Here is a 19,649-nt window from a genome sequence, read left to right as displayed (position 1 = left end):
AGGAGGAGGAAATAAATGGCATCATTTTAGAAAGAATAGGCTATGTATTCTTCTTTATTCATAAAGATACTCCATTAATGCTATAGGATTCAGGATGTTGAATTTTTAGAAAGTCTAAATCTCTCTTTAAGGTACTAGTAGAAAGCACTTGGTAGACCATGGAGATTATAGTGATTAAAAAAAAAAAAAACCACAGGTTTGCCTTCACTCCATTTATCATCCGAGCAAAAAAGCCAGATGTATATTTATACATACGAATTAAGATAATATTGATTGGGATAATAAGATAACATACTCTCGTGGTACAACAAAGAGGGAGACCAAAGATCGGGGGATTTGGGAAGTGGGGATGTTAAAACTTGGCTTTGCAGAAGGGGTAAGATTTAGACTAGCATGCTGTGGGGGAGAGCAGTGCCAGAAGAAATAACTGAGCAAGGGATGAGAAGAAGGTGTCCTGTGTTTGGGGAAAGGCAAGCACCCTTGTTTGGAAGGATCTAGAGAGCACAGGAGAAGGATGTGTTAGAAGATAGGCATGGACAATCCACCTAGTTCTCGATATGTCTATTCTAGTTACTTCTTATGAACGTCATTGTCTTATCTCCTGTGCATCTTGTCAAGACTTTAGGTCTCGTGTTCTAATCTGGAGGGGACAAAGCTTTTTCTGAAGCCATCTTATGGTCCACTAACCTGACTATAACTTGGGTGTTCAGGTAATAGAATAGTTGCTCAAAAAATTCCCTGTTGAAATGTTCCTTCCTAGGTGTGAAGAAAGAGAAGTGGGCTTTTCGGGCTAGCAGGAAGAAGCTGGGAGGTTTAAGCCGTGCTGCTGGTGGTATTTTGACTGCCCTCGTTTAAATCCCTGTTTCCACACTCAGTGCCTCAGTTTCTTCAACTCTAATATGGGGGTAATAAGAGAAGCTATTTTGTATATATTGGTGTTTGATAGAACAAGAAATGTAGAAGCAAGGCAGTTTCAGCATTAATTCAGCAGTTAATACTGCCACTGGGAAACCCTGCCTTTTTCTTTTTCTTTTCTCTGCCATGCTTAGCAATTGGGTTTGGTGTGTAGGCTTCTACTGGTTGCAAGGGGACCGCTTCAGTTACTGGCATGACACAGCCACCTCTTCCTGGTGCTTCTCTAGACTAGCAAGGGAAGTTTTCCCCAGAAATTCCAACAGATTACCCCTTATTTCTCTTGAGGAAGAATCTGCCTACCTGGAATCAATAGCTGGCAAAGGAGATGATTGACAGACACCAATTGTGATTGTTCCTCTGGGATTGGGGATAGAATAGACTTTTCTGAGCTCTTGGCAAGAGGGTGGTAAACACAGTAAAAAGCAAGAAAGAAGGGGAAGCAGTGGCTTTAGAGCTGACAGCCGAGTATCTGCCTTGCTTCCTGGGTGTTCTGAGAACTGAAGAGAAAGACCCATAAAATCACTTAGCAAAGCATGTGGCAAATGATATGCCCACATTAGAAGTTAGTGGCTATTTTTTTTTTTTTTTGGTACTTAATATTATTTCATTTAAATGCACTTTTTTTCTCTGAATGATGTGGACAGAATCATCTTTCCCTTTATAGCTGATTTTTGTCTTACAGTGTAGTGACTCTGATGTTCTCTCAAAGATGCAAATAGTAGTTCCCTGGTGGTGGGTATTAAGGAGGGCACGTATTACATGGAGCACTGGGTGTGGTGCATAAACAATGAATCTTGGAACATTGAAAAAATAAAATTTAAAGAAAAGGAGTTCATCTGATTGTCATCATATGTAGAATGACAATGTGTTTTTCCTTCAAGGCACCTATTCTTCAGAATGTATACGCCGTTGGCTCAGAAAGTCCAAGTCATATGGATAGTAGCCATGTGCTACTTAGCTAGGTAGCCTTGGCTAAAGTAGTTACTCCGTGTCTTTGTTCCTTTATCTTTAAAAGGAGTATGATCTGGGGACTTAACTCAGAGGTTTTTATGAACACTAAATGAGTTAATTCATTTAAAGCAGCACTGAAAGATTGCTTAGTACATAGTAAACTTTCAGCATGTGTTAGCTCTCTGAAAGCCAGGCATCCAAGGACTAGGACTTAGATTTTTCAACCCGTCTTCTGGAATCAACTTGAGCTATGATGTCATTGTTGGCCTAGATTAATGCTCAATGCCTGGCAGATTTTGGACTAACCACATTGTATCCCGATGGATTTTGGGTAAAAATGCATAGGGAAGAGAGAAGGGGTATACCAAATCCATTTACTTTCATAGTGACTTGACAGAAGTATAAACCCAGCTATTTTCATTTTAAGTGCTTTTGGCAGCAAAAAACAGAACAGCTGTCTACCAGGTTTGGAGAAAGAGGTTTCCTTTTCTCACTTGGCAAAATGGTGGAGCTGCTTACCGATGGCAGAGCTGCTTCACAGTCTTCGGATGGTGACTACAGCTCCAGGAACATTTGCACATTCAAAGCGGGAAGAAGGGGAAGGGGGCAGCACAAGAAACACCTGTCTTTTATATCAGGAAGGCAAGCACTTCCCTAGAATCTCCTAGCAAAGTTCTTCTTAGGTCCTATTGGGCAAAAAGACCTGACATATCCACACAAGCTTCAAGAGAAGCTGGGAGAGTGAGTGTTCAGTGTTTCCAGCTTCTTAGAGGTAGAACAAGGAAGAAGGGAGTAAGAAATGAGTTGGAAATGGAAATTGGGACCTGAATTGTCTGCCATGATAGTTTTAAACATGAGAGCACAAAATCAACGTTTCGTATTTTCACAAAGGCCAAGGCAGAGAAAGCAAAAGGCCAACAGAATATAGCCATGCTCTGTCACATCGGCCCATCAGCTGTTGGTGAAGGATTTAGCTTCTCTTCTAATGTGTGCAGTTGTTTTAAGGAAAAACGATTTCCATTTGGTTTTACCATGCTGAGTTTTCTAGAGTCTCTTTGTCTTTCCATAATTTACCATGCAAACAGAAGGATGTGAGGTCTGCCTTTTGGCAGATGGGAGCAAGCCGTAAGTTACTTTCTGTTTTAAATATAAAATAATCTTCTGGGACGCTTGGGTGGCTCAGTTGGTTAAGCAGCTGCCTTCGGCTCAGGTCATGATCCCAGCGTCCTGGGATCGAGTCCCACATCGGGCTCCTTGCTCCGCAGGGAGCCTGCTTCTCCCTCTGACTCTGCCTTCCACTCTGTCTGCCTGTGCTTGCTCTCACTCTCTCTCTCTCTTACAAATAAATAAATAAAATCTTTAAAAAAAATGTTTAAAATAATCTTCTGTGAGTCCTGCCCTGTGGTGCTGGGAAGGCTGAACCCTTCCCACATGCACCAAAGTGGACTCACAAGGTTTTCCTGGAAGTAGTTCATTTCCCATCTCTAGTATTTATAACCCTCTCTTAGAGAAGAAAATGGACTGTAGTAGGAAGTCATATTAAGATAGAAGGGGGATTTAGGCTGCCTCAGTAGTAAAAGATAAAGACGTAATTTAAATTCATTGGGTTGAAAAGATAAATGCAGATAAAAGCCCAGTAAACAGGAGCCAAGTGCCCTGGCACAGGAAGCAGACAGACAGTGGACTTGGCAGTCATCCACAGGGGAGCCATTCACCTTTGCCGAAGTCTGGCTTCTGAGCAGCTGCGAGTGCCTAGTGAGGGGCTCTGCCCCAGCGCTGTGTGTGTAGAGGATCGGAAAGACTGCTGGGGAGGTAGGGACTGTCCGAATGGGCTTCAAGGGGGAGAGGAAGCAGATGAGCAGGGAGTGAGCGCCAAATTTGTTAAGAGCTACACAGTCTTAGGCCATGGTGCTCAGAAAACTTTCTCAAATATTCTCTTTGCTTTGGAGGGTGGGCGGGGGGGACCATAGCAACAAATTTGTTTGTTTGTTTGTTTTTCTTAGTAGTGAAATGTCCTCTTTAACTAAAAAATATCTTTACTTGGAAATAACTGAGATGCTATGGACTCTGCCTGGACATTCTTGTGGCATTTTGCTAGAGCGGTGTCATACTGCCTGTGGTTCAGAGCACTTAACTAACACACTGACTAAATGTATGTTGTGAGCCAGATACCATGTTAGTTTCTCAGTTTAATAAGATGAAAAAGTCGAGCTACAGCCCAGAGCGGCTTACACTATACCTGGGCCAGTGTCCTCCAGGGGACATTTGACAATATCTGGAGACATTTTTGGTTGTCAGAACTTGGAGAGATTTTATTGGAATCTAGGGGACAGAAACCAAGGATGCTACTAAGCATTCTACAATACCTAGAACGGCCACGCACAATGGAGACTTAACTGGTCCAAAATATCCATAGTGCTGAGGTTGAGAAACTGCACTCTCATAAAGATACATGAGGGAAAAATAAAAATTAGAATCAGTACAATTGTAGAAGAATGTATAAAATGAAGAAGTATTTTAAAGATAAGACTTGCAAATTCTGTCCAAAGCAATCTGTAAAGGATAGGAAAGTGCTATCAGAACTTCAGTGAGTTTTGAAGAAGCTTGGGAGTTCACCAGAGATGGGGGTGAGAGGGACGTCCTTAAGGGATTACATAAAGAAGGCAAGATAAAGCTGCAGGCAGAAGCATATCTGAATGCAGAAAGCTTTTGAATTGTACTATGTGAGAGGTAGGAAGCTGGGAAATGATTCTAGAGGCGTAGACAAGATCAAATTATTACTGGCCCAGGAAGACAGTCTAAAGAACTTGAACTTAGTTCTGTCACTGTTGGAGAACAATTGAAGAGCAACAAGCAAATGAGTGTTGTAACACGGATTTTAAGTGAGGCGAGTAACTATTACTCCGAAATAAATTGAAAACTATTCAGGTGGCCCAATTACCTGAGAAATTAGCGTTCTACCAGTTTTCACTCCTTCTCTCCATTTCTCTGGCTTTGTCTATCTCTCTTTCACACACGTCTTCGATGGCATATTCCAAGAACCATCTATACTCTCATATTCTGCTTTTGTGGAAGATAGACTCTCCGTGATCAATAAAGGGGTCTGTTCCAGGTGGGAGAGGAAAACCAGGAAGGGTGTCATCCTCTGGACACTGTGGTGGCACAAAGAGGTGAGAGATCTTTATGAAGCCAAGAGAAGAGAGGCAATTTGGACAGGAAAGAGACCACGAGAAAAATGAAGGCTAAGTGGTTATGGTATCATGTTGGAGTTTAAGGATTTGTGTGTTGGGTAGAATGAGGACCAACAAGAAACCTAAGGCTCTGAGTGAAGTGGAAGACAGTGACCACTGGGTTTATTGAGAGCAATCAGTAGCAGTGAGTGGTTGGTTAAGGACTTTGGTGACTTACTCCTGTGGCCCTCAAAGATGCCTGAGACGATGGCAGGACTTGGGGTAGAGATGAAGAGTTTGAAGCAGGTGTCAAATTTACATGTGAATATGATGGAATGGTTGGAAAATAATAGTGATGGGGGGTGGGTAGAAGATATCCAATGGTTTCCTCTGCAGAGCAAGAAGTAGTTTTACAGTATTTGGGGACAGTTATCCCTGGAAATAGCTACAGGAAGCCAGAGAATGCCAACTCAGTACTGGGTGAGTAGTACTTGTGAGAGCCACAGGTAAAGCACAATCCTCAGTAGAATGCCCGAAGTGGAGAGATTGTTTGGGGAAGAAAACAAAGATGCTGGGAAACTTATTTCTTGTGAAATGGGGGTTCCAGTAGTAACAGCTGAAATTCTTTATGGGAATGGGAACAATAGATGGGGTGTATTAGTTTGCTAGGGCTACATAACCCAATGCTACAAGCTGGGTGGCTTAAATAGTAGGAGTGTATTGTCTCATGGCTCTGGAGGCTGGAAGTCCAAGTCCAATCAGTAGGATTGGTTCCTTCTGGGGGGAAGCTTATGGTTCCCTTCTGGGGGCCTATGAGGCGGAATCTGTTCCATGTGTCTCCTCCAGCTTTGGGTGTTTGCTGGCAATCCTTGCTGTTACTTGGCTTATAGACATGTCACCCTAATCTCTTCTTACTTTCCCATGCTGTTCACTCCATGTGTCTGTCGGTTCACAAGGTGTTTTTGTTGTTATTTGTTTGTTTGTTTAAAATAAGGACACCAGTCATATTGAGTTAGGGCCCACTCTACTTTCTCTCTCTAAGGCCACATTAGGGCATACTGGGGTTAGGACTGAAATATACCTTTAATTTTTTTGTGGCTGGGGTCACCATTCAACCCATAGCATGGGGGTAAAAGAGGGCTAGAACAGTGTTAGAAAAGACTGCAGGACAGGAAAGAGCATAAGAGAGACATTCACTTTAGCCACTGATCAGGAATGGCAGTCGTGTGAGAGTCAGAGGAATAAGTTGGTCCTAAGTTTCCAGAGGTCTCCGGTGGCATAGTGAGGTACAGCTGGGATGGACTGGTGCCTGTCCGAAGGCAGGCAGGCTGGGTCCTGTCCAACTCTAGGGGGTGTGCTGTTTACATAAATAGTCATATCATTTACAGGGTGACTTGTATTCGCTGCTAGCAGCTTCTCGGACTCTAAGTCACTCACTGGGCCTCAGAATGTAGGTGAGGAAGTTTGCAATAGACTTCATGGGCTTTTAAATTGGTAAAACAATCTTAGCACCTGTTATGATGCCTACTAGCTTGAAGGATTTCAAGAGGTTTTCCTCTAAGCTAAAGCCAGAGAATAGAAGCTGTTATCTCTTGATATCCATTTCCCCAGTGCCTTCAAGTCTGATACAAAGTAAGCACTCGATCAATAAATGAAGAACTAATTCCAAATGCCAATAATATGGTTATTATTAATTAACAGTGAATTCTGAGGGAAATATTATGAATTCAAAGAGTGAATTCTTGGAAAATAGCCCAACATGTTTAAGAATATGGGAGACATTTCTGAAGGATATATAATGTGTCTAGGATTTCCATGGTAGCCAATGTCAGATCCTAAGGGCTTTTATAGGCAATGATTAGAATTTTGAGTTTTATCATAAGTTGGGAAGTTTTTGGAGAGTTTTGAACAGGTAGGTAAATGATCTCTGTTTGTAGGCATACACTCTGTCTCCATTGTGGGGAATTGACTGTAAAGGGTGAGAATAGAAATTAGGAGTGTGCTTCACGGGCTATGAGAGTAGCCCAGGTTCTAGCAGTGCAGGGACGGGGAGGTGGTCAGATTCAGGATATATGCTGACATCCTCATTCATCGGTATTTTGAGATAGGACCAAGGAGAACATTCCTCCAGTGTCTCTTTTTAAGATTGAGGAAAGGTTTTCCAGAAACCTTCCAGCTTCCTTCTGGGTTCTTATTTGTGTGAATGGCATCTTCAACCTAGCCCTGCACCAATCTACTGGCAGGGGAATGAGACCACGGTGTTTGACGCAGATGGATAAAAACCACTCTGAGCTACAGAAGGGCCAGACTCTCCAGGAACACTTGGCCACTTGGAAGACAGAGAATAAATTTGAGGATCTGTGGAGCTCAGCACAAAATAAAAAGGTGGGGCCCCTTTTTTGAAAATTCTTAGAAATTTGAAGAGGAAGACAGAACATTAAACCAAGTGTGGGGTCCTGCGCCTGGGTTGCAGGGTTGCTGATGAAACCAGCTCTTTCTGTTAGCAAAGAAGCAACGGTTGAGTGCCAGCCCGTTTTTATCTCATGCAAATTATGTTCTGAGAGAATTTGCGTAGTCTTGGAGGCAACATCAAGGTTTTCAGATCACTGAGTTCTTGCTTAGTGTCCTGCCAGCTAGAAGGAGAAAGTAATGCTTACTGGACTTAGAGGAAGTAATTCCTGCTCATTTTTATCCTCCTCTCACTGTTGCGTTGATGGGGATCCCCCTTCGTCCATAATCTCATAGGTGATTCGTAGAAGTAAACTGCTGACTGACTCCAGATCCCTCTAAATCCAGACCACTTGACTCATTTAATGTCTTGCTTCTTTCCTTAGACCTCATAGGGGCTGCAATTTCACCTTCCCTCTTTTCTGGGATTTGTGGCATGCTTTGACTCGGCCTTTTGGGGTTTTACAGGATATATACTTCTAAGGGAATACCTGGCCTGTGACATTGTGACCAGTGTTCCTGTAGGGTTTCCCTTACTGCACCCACACATTCTCTTTCCAGGCAATTTTGGTTAGGGTTTCTGTGCGACCCCATTAGTAAGATGCCATTGAAATACATACCCCCTAACTCCTCAGAGGAATTCTTGACAGTTATCTCTGAATCTATTAGTTACCTACATAGCTTCACGGCTTTCCTGGATTTTATATATTGTCATCACGTATCATTGCATTTCACCACTGATGGGGACAAGGAGAGAAGGGGGAAAATATCTCAAGACTCATATTGCTACTTTTGAATAAGCAATTGTTTTTCTGGGGGAAAGAGTATATAGTGCCCTGCCAATATGAGGAACAAAAGAAAGTATACTTGGGCAAAGTTTGTTTTGTGTTTCTTTGTTTCTTTGTTTCTTGGTTTCTTTGTGTGTGTGTGTGTGTGTGTGTGTGTGAAAGAACTTCTTGCCCTTTAGGGTTTTGTTTTGTTTTGTTTTTAAGATTTTATTTATTTATTTAACAGAGAGAGAGAGAGAGAGATCACAAGTAGGCAGGGGAGGAGGGTTGGAAGCAGGCTCCCTGCTGAGCAAAGAGCCTAATGCAGGCCTCAATTCCAGGACCCTGAGATCATGACCTGAGCCAAAGGCAGAGGCTTATCCCACTGAGCCATCCAGGCACCCTGGGCATGATGTTTTTGTATCTCTTCAAGCAGAAAAACAATCAAGTGCCCTGATGAGTTAGATAGTCAGAAGTCCAAATACTTTGGATGTCACCCTCTGAAATCAGCATTCTTCAGTTTTTCTTCTACTTTGGATTAGAGTTCCATCTGAAGGCTGCAAGTTTCTAGGACATTATTCTTTTAGAATGAACCCAAGCCCAGCAGTTTCTAAGTCAGGGAAACCTAATTCTATGAGGCTTACGATTGCTAGTAGAATTCAGTGTGCTATGTGATAATTGTGAGGATGATTGTAAATGATCTAAATATGTCAAGTATGTTACAAGATTAATTGTTTTCTTCTACTGAATTATTATTGTTGGCTAACCATACCAAACTATTATATAACCATGTCTGCATTATTTTAAAATTTTTGATTGAAGATATTTTTTCTCATAAAACTGATTATGCCAATCTAACCACTTTTGCTCGGATAAGTTCTTTCCTTGGTGCTGGGTGTAACCCTCTACTCTCAGCTGTCACTTATGACAGATTAGGGCTTCCAGTCCCACAAATGCAGATCCCGCAGGTCACATGTCCCTGAGATGGAGAATGTGATTTCTCCCAGGGGCCGGATGTGCAGACCATTATATCATCTCACACTCTGAGAGAGTCTCCCCTTTCCAGACTTACTGAGCATCCTTTGATTGTACAGCATCTTTATCTCTGACCTCTAAGCAGGGTCATTGTTGTAACAGCCTAGAGAAAGCTTTCAGGAATGAATGAGTGCTCAGAGAAATCAGGTAGCATGCTCTGTCCAGCACGGTGATCATTTCTGACAATGCTGATAGAAGGACTTCTTCTGCAGTCCATTGATTTCAGTGTCAGACAGATGAAAAGTAGCATATTGATGAGCCTTTGTCATTACTTTGCCAAAGGTGTCTTGTCAGATAAAAGACCAATAGAGGAAACCAACTTAAGACAGGCCATCACATCAATTTTCTTGGTGCTGAAGGAAGGAGAATGAACTGTGATATTTAAACTAATCAATACCTATAGAGATACTGTTAAACCCTTACAATAAATTGTTTTGATATGCAAAAAGAAAAAGAAGAAGAGTGATCTACAACAAGGGTAAAGGAAAATGGGCCACCGAAGTTGAAATAAAAGTCTTCTATTCACAGCAACAGTTACAACTGGGACTCTTTTTTTTTTTTTTTTTTTAACATTTTACATTGATTGAAGACTTATTCTGTATAGCATGGTAGTGTAAAATGTGTAATCTTTTTTAACTTCCCAGTATTGAGAACTCACAGCTGAGAGCAAAGGCCACTATGTATTCTGAAATTCAGGGAGAATATCAGGCTGGGATTCTAGTTACTTTCCCAAAGGGCTTGCTAAAAAGTGCCATTTGAGCAGATTCAGAGATAAACACCTTTTCCCAACCACTACTTTTTCCACTGTCTACTTATCCTCCCTTAGTATAAAGAATATTGGAAAGGGGCCCGGATATATCTGTTAGAGGCCCTGACCTCCTCTTACTTTTCCCAAAGGAAAGAGAAGCAGACATTTATTGGTCTCTCCTCTGAAGCTAAAGGGAATGGATAATAAAGTCTTCCTCATGAGGTTTGTTTCAGCAAGAAAAGGACATTCGTTCCCCACTTGATGTCTCCTAAGCAATAAGACTTGCAAACATGCCTTGGTGTTCTGAGGGCAGAGGCATTAAGGAAAGATAGTGGGATAATAGAGCCAAATGGAGGAGGCATGAATTGACTCTCTTGAGTATTTTGTGGTTCCCAAGAATGGGCTGGGAAGAGTTTCAGAATAAAGATGAGATGGGGAGGGTGACTGTCAGCTTCCTGGGAACTCCTAGAGTTTGGGATGTAATATGGTGGCCAGGCAAGGGCCAAGTCTTGAAGATGCTTTCACGGTTTTAAAGGAAATACCTCGGAGTTGAACCCAGTGCCAGCAGAGTCTTAGGACTTCTTCCTATCCACTCTACTTTGTAGACCACAGTTGATTAAGGAGGCTGACCACAGAGAAAAAGCAACAGGAATTTTTGCACTGTTGAAGTTGGTTGTTCATATAAGGGAAGAGTATTTGGGCCATCGAAGAAGAGGACAGCCTGTGTGCCATGCTAAGACCTGTCAGGAAATGGATCTTCTCCCTCCAGCCCCTCTATACCAACACCAAAGGAGCAGAGCAAAGTTCTAGAACCAAAGGTTTGCTGGCCTTCAAGGGTCCAAGTAGGGAAGAATCCTGACTCTAATGGGAGGTTGGTCTGAACCAAGTGTGACTAGCTAAAGATGACAGAAGAGCCATTAAATTGGATTTAAAAATTATTCATGGGAAGGGAGTTGGCAATAAAACTGAAAGAAATTATTGGAAAATAAAAATTTCCACAATTATAACTCAGTGGCTTAAGATATCTCAAATAGACCATTACGTCATTTTCTTTAGTGAATTTTTTAAGTTGAGTAATTACAAGTTTCTATTTAATAGGATAGGAATTTCAGTGTTCATCCTCCCCAAAGGCATCCTAAAATCATAATAGTAGCAGTGTAAATTCACTCCTCAGTGTGGGGAGGGCCAAGGTGCCAGAGCTCAAGGTCAGCTGCTTCTGCTCACCTGACCTCTGACTGCAGACACAAGGAAAGCCCAGGTCAAATTGGTCAAATTGACCCACACTGCCAACTGCAGAACTTTAATGAAATAGTTTATTTTTTGTATACCATTAAGTTTTAGCTTGGTTTGTTATGTAACAAAAGCTATCTGATACAACATTACTGCATGATGTTTGAAAATCACAAAGAATCCTTAAAATACAGTCATCCCATGGTCCCATTGTCCTAACATAGCTCAGCATTTTAGAATTGGTCTATTCCTTACTGTTGGCCTGAACTTCCATTTGGATATGAGATTTGTACAGTTTTTGAGATGACATGGATAGTCTGATCAAAACTGCTTTCTCTTTTCAGCATGCATGTGCAGGCATGAAGAATTCCCTTTTAAGACACTGACATTATTAAATGATTGCTCGTGTTAGGTCACCTTCCACACCAGTGCTTCAGCTTCATGGGGACTCAATCGAATTTTCACAGCTTTGCCGTATCCTTGGTCTGATCAGAGACCCAGTTTGCCCAAAGTGAGTGGTGAGGTGGCAGCAGCAGCATTAGCAGGAGCAGAAGAGAACTCCTGGGCTAACCTTTGTGGCTACCAACATTACTATTCACCCTGTAAAATGTCTCCCCTAATCTTTTGGTCTAATCTCATTTTATGGGGAAAAATATACTTTTTTTTTTCTGTATTAGCCTTTGACATTAAATTCTTTTAAAAACCAGTTTATATTTTAAAACTTTTTTTTTTAAATTATTGTTCATTTGTCAGAGAGAGAGAGAAAACAAAAGCAGGGGGAGCAGCAGACAGAAGGCATAGCAGGCTCCCTGCTTTGGGACTCTGTCCTGGGACTCTGGGATCATGACCTGAGCTGAAGGCAGACACTTAACCGACTGAGCCACCGAGGTGTCCCTAAAAAGAAAAAAAAAAAAAAAAGCTTTAAAAGATAGTTGATTTCTCTTTTCCCCTAATGATATGATTTTACTTTTTAAAAATTATTTTCTCTAAATGGTCAGTAGTTTAACGGCAGTTAATCAAATCAGACCAAGGTAACTGTTCTGTTTGGCATGATCTAAGAAATAACTATAGACCCAAGAGTGTGGAAATTTAAATTTTGTTCTTGGTTCTGTCACTGGTTAGTAGTATGCTAGAACAAATTGCTCTGCCCCATTGTACGCGAGACGGAGCAGGAGCAGAGGGGGTGGGACACCAGGAGAGGGAGAAGCAAACTTCCCGCTGAGTCGGGAGCCAAATGTGGGGCTCAATCCCACACGACCTGAGCCGAAGGCAGACGCTTAACCGACTGAGCCACCCAGGCGCCCCCCGTTTTCCCCATCTTTAAAGTGAGAAAAATGTGTCTTAACAGGCTCAGAGTAAGGAAAAGCAAGTAATATAGAATCGTCTGCTTCCGTTGAAGACAGAGGGTATAGGGGCCTGAATTTGGGAAGTAGGCAGTGCCCGAGGTGTCTTGTCACATCCAGGAGGAACAGACTGTGGACTCAACCCAGAAAATGCAGCTATTGTCACAGGGCCTCTCCTTGCTCTCTCCTCTCTTCACATTAAAAACAATACTGTTCTGGTAGCCTATAGAAATAGCACCATGGATAGGCCAGCAAGGAACCTGCATGAAAAGGCATCACTTGAGCAAGCAAACAAAACCATTTAATGGCCAAGGGAGTGAAATTAATAGAACAAACAGAAGTACACTGTATAAGTATTATTAATATCCTTATCAGGGCAAAATAATATTCTTGTTAGGGCATTGACAAACAAAAATATCTGTTAAGTATGTAACAATAGAGGAAATAAAATGTAAAAATTAATAAATCCTCAAGTATGAATATTTATATTGACAGTCCCACTCTGAGTCAGAGTGAATAAGAAAATATAACCTAGGCGCATCAAAGTTCCAAGAGAAAACGACTTTGAACTCCAAATTCTAAACACAGCCAAACTATCATTAATAGATATGCAAGGACTCCTTGAAAGAGCAGGGTGTATTTCAACAAAATGAAAAATGAATCAAAAAGAATGGTAGAGGTTGGGGTACCAGGTGGTGGGTATTATAGAGGGCACGGATTGCATGGAGCACGGGGTGTGGTGCAAAAATAATGAATACTGTTATGCTGGAAATAAAAAAAAAAAAATTAAAAAAAAAAAATAAATAGCAACCAAAAAAAAAAAAAAAAAAAAAGAATGGTAGATATGATACAGTAAACAGTGGTAGGCAAAGAAATAAACAAAACGTATAGTTGTCTAAGAGTAGTAAAGATAATACAGAATGAAAGATCTCAACATGGGTATGGCTGTGGCTAGGGTGGGTTGTGCAGAGGAGAATGTGGGAAGACAGAACTCCACATGTACCATGATTCCAAGTATTTATGGAAAAACATTTAAAGTATGTTAAAACTTCGTGTAACAAGTGGACAATTTAAAATAAAACCCACAACTTTCAAATCAAGAAAAGAACAGTAAAAAACCCTCCAATTAACAAATATAGGAAATGAAACAAATCAAAATAATGGACAATTAATTGAAAACCTAAAGTAAGAAACAGGAAGAAATCCAAAGATGTTATTCATTCAATTAACATCATAATTTCATAAAAAGCCAGATTCTCTCAAATTGTACTTAAAAAAAAAATCTACCTATATGCTGTCTATGTGTGACAGGACTGGAAGATATCTAATAAAAAAATAAAATGGATATATACCATGCAAATAATTCAAAATGGAAATATAACTATTATTAAGCAAGTAAATTTTAAGGTTAAAAAACCTAAAATAATAATAATAAATTCCTAATAAAAAGTATACTGTCCCTTCAGAAAATAAAGCAGTTCCAGACATTCATTTTTAACAAAATTGTTGAAAGTATAGAAAGCAAAATTGTATGGAAAGATAACAATTTCATAATCATAACAGAAGACTAATATAACTCAGAAATGAACAGATCAAATAGACCTAAAATGTCAAGGTACAGAAGATTTAAATAACATAATAAACAAGTCTGGCCTAATATATACATGTAGAATTTTGTATTTCAAAGCCTAGTACATAATCTTGTCACATGCCAAAAAAAGAGTTATAAAAGTTAAACAAATACTAAGCCACAAAAATATTTCAAATAAATTCTTAAATGTCAGTTGTCTCTCCCATGCATATCAATACCTACATTCTTGGGGCACCTGGGTGGCTCAGTGGGTTAAGCCTCTGCCTTCAGCTCAGGTCATGATCTCAGGGTCCTGGGATTGAGTCCCATATCGGGCTCTCTGCTCAGCAGGGGGCCTGCTTCCCCCCTTCTCTCTCTGCCTGCCTCTCTGCCTACTTATGATTTCTCTCTCTGTCAAATGAATAAATAAAATCTTTAAAAAAAAAACCTACATTCTTTTTTTTTTAAAGATTTTATTTATTTTTGCAAGAGAGAGTATGCACATGAGCAGGGAGGAGAGGCAGAGGGACAAGTAGATTCCCTGCTGAGCAGAGAGCCCAATGTGGGGCTCTGTCCTAGGATCCTGGGTGTGTGACCTCAGCCAAATGTAGATACTTAACTGACTGAGCCACCCAGGTACCCTCAATATGTATGTTCTTCATGAAAAAGAAAAAGAGCAAAAGCTTTTTCAAATAATTTTGGTTTAATAAATTATGCTAAATTTCAATTTAGCTTCACATTTCATTAAAAATAAGTGATAATGAAGCCACATATCAAAGATGAGAACCAGGCAAAGTAGTACTTTTAGGTACATTTATAGTCGTAAATGCATTTATTAGAGAGCAAAAAAAATAATAATACTCAACTCAAGAAGCTGGAAAGAAGTAATTAGTAAAGATAAAAAAAGTAATTAGTAAAGATAAAATAGGGAGGTAATGAACTAAAAAGGAGCTTGTCTCCAAAGCAAAAATTTTACTCTTTTTAAAGACACACACACACACATACCACAAAACCGACCTTTAGTGATTTCAATTTTAGGAAAGATAAATGGGCACTAAGTCTGAAAATACTGGTGCTTAGAAATGGCTATACAAATATGAGACTTATGGTTAAGGATAACAGCCCAATAACATATGTCTGTCAATTCTCCCTCCCTGACTCCCCAGTAAAGTGGTAGAAAGGAAAGAAAAGGCTAAAACAACACACAAATTAAGAGAATAAGAATGAGGTCATTAGGAGAACACAGACTTTAACACATATTTGAATGTTGAGAGCACATGGAAGAGTGGAAATTGCTAGAGCAGAGCAGAGCAAACCAGAGTGCAGAGAGCAGGTCTGTTCTCCAGAGGAGCTAATCTGCTCCATATCTATGGTTCCCAGATGCCAGTGGGTGTCAGAACTGCCCGGCGTACTTGCTAAAACAGATTGCCAGACCCCATACCCGCAGTTTCTGCTTCAGTAGGTCTGGGGTAGAGCCTGAGAATTTTCATTCCTGCTAATGCTGATGTTGTTGGTTTGGGGACCACATCAGGGAACTGTTGATCTGAATAATAATTTAGGATAGGCTCAGGACTTTGAAGCATCAGGTAAAATGGAAGGCAAGAATGAGACATGGATGAGAAAACAGGTCGCTTACCAAAAGTCTGTGTGCAAAACAGTTGTCCAGTCTGCTCTTCAGACATGTGAAGATGCCCTACAACGGGTTATCTGTCCTCGAGCAAGAAATCAGATGTTGTTTGTTTGTTTGTTTTGGTTGGAGCCTTAATGAAAAGCTTGGTGGGAGTTTGTATTTTTTTAATTGTTTGCAATGGTAATGTAATTGCACAATTAAAAACTAGGTATAGATTCTACATAGAGGTGGGATTTCATTCCTGTCTCAGTCTAAAGGCTCTTGGTCCTCAAGAAAGAGACTTTCAAAAAAAGTGCCTTTTTTTTTTTGTCTCTAGAAAAAAAAATTGAAAGAAAAGAAAGTATCTTCACTCACATGTAGAGGAGTTCATTTCTCTATCTGTCAAGAATCCGATTAGAACATGCACACATAGAAATGATGCACCTCTTAATATCCATATTTATAATGAAAACTTCCGCTAGCAAGAACTAGAGTAATGCAGCTGCTATATTTGTAACTGTTTGTAATGTGTCTCAGAGCCCTGATTTTCTCACTAAGGTTGCATTATTTAGTGCCAGACAAGAAAGCTACAATTCATGAGACAATAATCATTTTCTCACTAAAAAATGGATGAGCACAAGTATATATGCATGCTGGTTTATGATTTAAAAATAGTTCAAGTCAAATCTTTATACCTTCAAATTCTATTTTTGTTTCTAAAAATCCTATGACTTAACAAATGTTATTTTAAAAAATCAAGAGTCCAAAATCAGATCCACTGTACACTGTACCCACCTTCTCTTTACTTGCGTGAACCTCAATCTCTATTAAAAATTTCAGCTGACCCCCTTCACCCCCTGGGGATAAAAATATATGTTTATAAAAATTAAAAATTTTTTTTAAAAAAATTTCAGCTGAAACCAAATGTATATTCCAAAGTAAGTCCCAGGAACGACTTGCTTTGTTCCTCATAGTAGGGCACTCCAGCAGATCAGATTCATTGCTACACAAGTTGATATCCCGCAGAGCTATTTTCCTTCCAATTCTTTCCATCTCAAGAATTTGTTACTAGATCCTTTTGCACCACACGCTTTCATGCTTTTCCCATATAACTTTTTGCTGTCAGCCCATTGCCAGCAGACAATCCAAGATACTGTATTGCCAAAGTAGCCAATGCTAGTAGCACTGTAGCCAATATCTAGCTTTGCTGCCTCAGCTTGGCTGTATGACTCCTGTAAGTGTCCAAGGACTGTTGGGGATCAAGCCTAGTATATGCTCTGATAAGAAAAAAGGTCCTCAGCAGATGAGTGCTTTAACATAGTATGAAAGAGAGAGAATGAAAAATCCTGTTCCAAAGAAAAAAAAGAGGGGGGAAAGGAAAAGAGATTTCCTCCCTTCCACATTCAAGGAGAATGTAATTCTGGTTATCACAGTCATTTTTGGCTTTATTTTTTTCAACCTGTGTGAACTCTGTATATATGAATCAGATTAATAATACTAAAAATAGAAATATATTGACAGTATCTGTTCCTCTTCAGATTCTATTCAAAACTTTTCAGGCACTACCTTCTTTAATTCTGACAACTTTATTTTTTTTTTTTTTAAGATTTTATTTATTTATTTATTTGACAGACAGAGATCACAAGGAGGCAGAGAAAGAGGAGGAAGCAGGCTTCCTGCTGAGCAGAGAGCCCCATGCAGGGCTCGATCCCGGGACCCTGGGATCATGACCTGAGCCAAAGGCAGAGGCTTTAACCCACTGAGCCACCCAGGCACCCCAATTCTGACAACTCTTGAGGTGGATTTCATTGTAAATCCTCATGTTATAGATGATACTGAAGATCGGGATCAGAGAGGTGAACTGACTTGCCCAAAGTTATATGCCTACTAATGGTGGGGCTGTAACTCAATCTCAGGTCTTTATGACTCTAGCCCAAGATCTTAATGTAGAGCTGTATGGAAATCAGCCAATAGGATGCCAAAGTTATGACAAGTCAAAACAATTTTAACCAACCACCTTGATGTTTGATGTGACATGGAGCCAATAAGCTGTAGTATGATCGATCATTCTGAATTGGAACAGCATGCCCTCATTTCATCTCTGGGAAGGTCTGGCTTGACATGAGATGATTTGCAGAGGGCTGATGTCCAGCATTAGCTAATAGCATCAGTAACCCAACTTTTGGTGATATACCACCTATCCAGTCCTCTAAAGCAAACTGTAAATATTTCTCCTGCTTAGCGTTACTTTGTTTTTATAAAAGAAGAAACTAAGGCATTTATGGTACCACATTCGTTCAAGGATCTCTAAAGGATTTTGCTTGTTACTGACTTCTTTCTTTTTTCTGTAAGAAAAGTGTCTAATAGCCAAATGGGCATTTTTGTATAGGGGTATTTCTTTAAGAAAAGTGATATTGGTGATTGTGCCTGAAAAAAATACCTAAATAATAAATGGATGAATGAATAAATGAGACACCAAAATTCTATATAAGCGTACGATGAAATACATTGCAGGATAGTAGCAAAGTTCTGTTTAAGTGATTTGGACCACAGAACAATTCCTGACTTTGAAAAATGGCTTCAAAGTTTTAGGGAGGAAAATATTTTTCAGGGTGATAAGAAAAAGAAATACAAAATTTAAATGGGTTAGCAACCAATTCCCACCTTGTAACTTTGTTTGCTTTTTTTCCCAATTTTTTTTTATTCTTTACATGAAAAATCTCTATATTTACCAATTCTTTAGAAAGTGCTTTCTCACAAGTTCTATAGCTCAGCTTCCCATTCTCTCCTCTCTTCTTTCCCAGGCACTGCTGTGTTCTCAGGGCCCCGTCTCGCTCCTCATGGACCTGGATAGGTAGCCTCCCTAAAAGAGTTACTGTGGTTCCCTGAGCCCTTCACATTCCTGGCTGGCTGTGGAGAGAATTGAACATATTTGTTGTGAAATACTTTCAAGGAAAGTATATTTATCACTTTACAAGATATTTTAAGGAAGAGATTAAAATAGTAGTGGTCACTTAATTTTTCATTGGAAACCTACTTTGTATTACATCATGTGACACAGAAGACTACCACCCCAATATGTCCAATTTTACCTGTCTTCTGACCAAGTTTCCAGCTTCCTGATGAACATCCCCTCCTCGATGGTCTTACAGACATTTCAAATTTGACATTTCCAGAATTTAAGTGGTCATCATCCTAATTATATACAGCTTGCTCCTTTTTTAAAGAAAAACCCAAATGCCCTATTATCATCACGTGTTTTTTTGCACTCAGTACACAATTTGGCCTCACTAGGCATACATATTTGTTGAATTAAAGTAAATACTAAAGTAAAAATGATTTCTACCTAAAACTTGTAACTAATGGTATTGGCCTTCGCAACATGGGGGTGGGGAAGGGTGTAGAGAGAGTTGCTGGAGGTGTAAATAACGACCTTTCTAGCTAAGGGACATGAAAGATCTGTCTTTTCATTTTTTTCTTTCAATATGTTCAAACTTATTTTTTTGGTCACTCATAACTCAAAAACAGTTTAATGGAAAAACTTCAAGCGTTATATATATATTAGTCCTTGATGAGAACTGCAATGTAAGAATAATTTTACCAACATGGAATTTAAAGATTTTTTTTATTCATTGAAGGTTAATTTTTCTTTTCATGAGAGAGCACCATGAAGTCCCTACAGACAAAATAATTTCCACCAGGCACCTGGCAATGGTTTCACTAATCTCAGGTTTCATTTCGAAAAATAAAATGCCTCGTCTTTTCTTTGAAAGGACACAATCTTTGCCATAAAATGCTTTCCTGTGGGTCTGAGTTGGTCATATTTACTTCTATAAAGTGTCAGGCTATCCCATGGGTTCTAT

The sequence above is a fragment of the Mustela erminea genome, chromosome 2, assembly GCF_009829155.1.
Source record: "Mustela erminea isolate mMusErm1 chromosome 2, mMusErm1.Pri, whole genome shotgun sequence".
In the NCBI taxonomy this organism is placed as follows: Eukaryota; Metazoa; Chordata; class Mammalia; order Carnivora; family Mustelidae; genus Mustela; species Mustela erminea.
Note: the sequence above shows the minus strand (reverse complement) of the source record.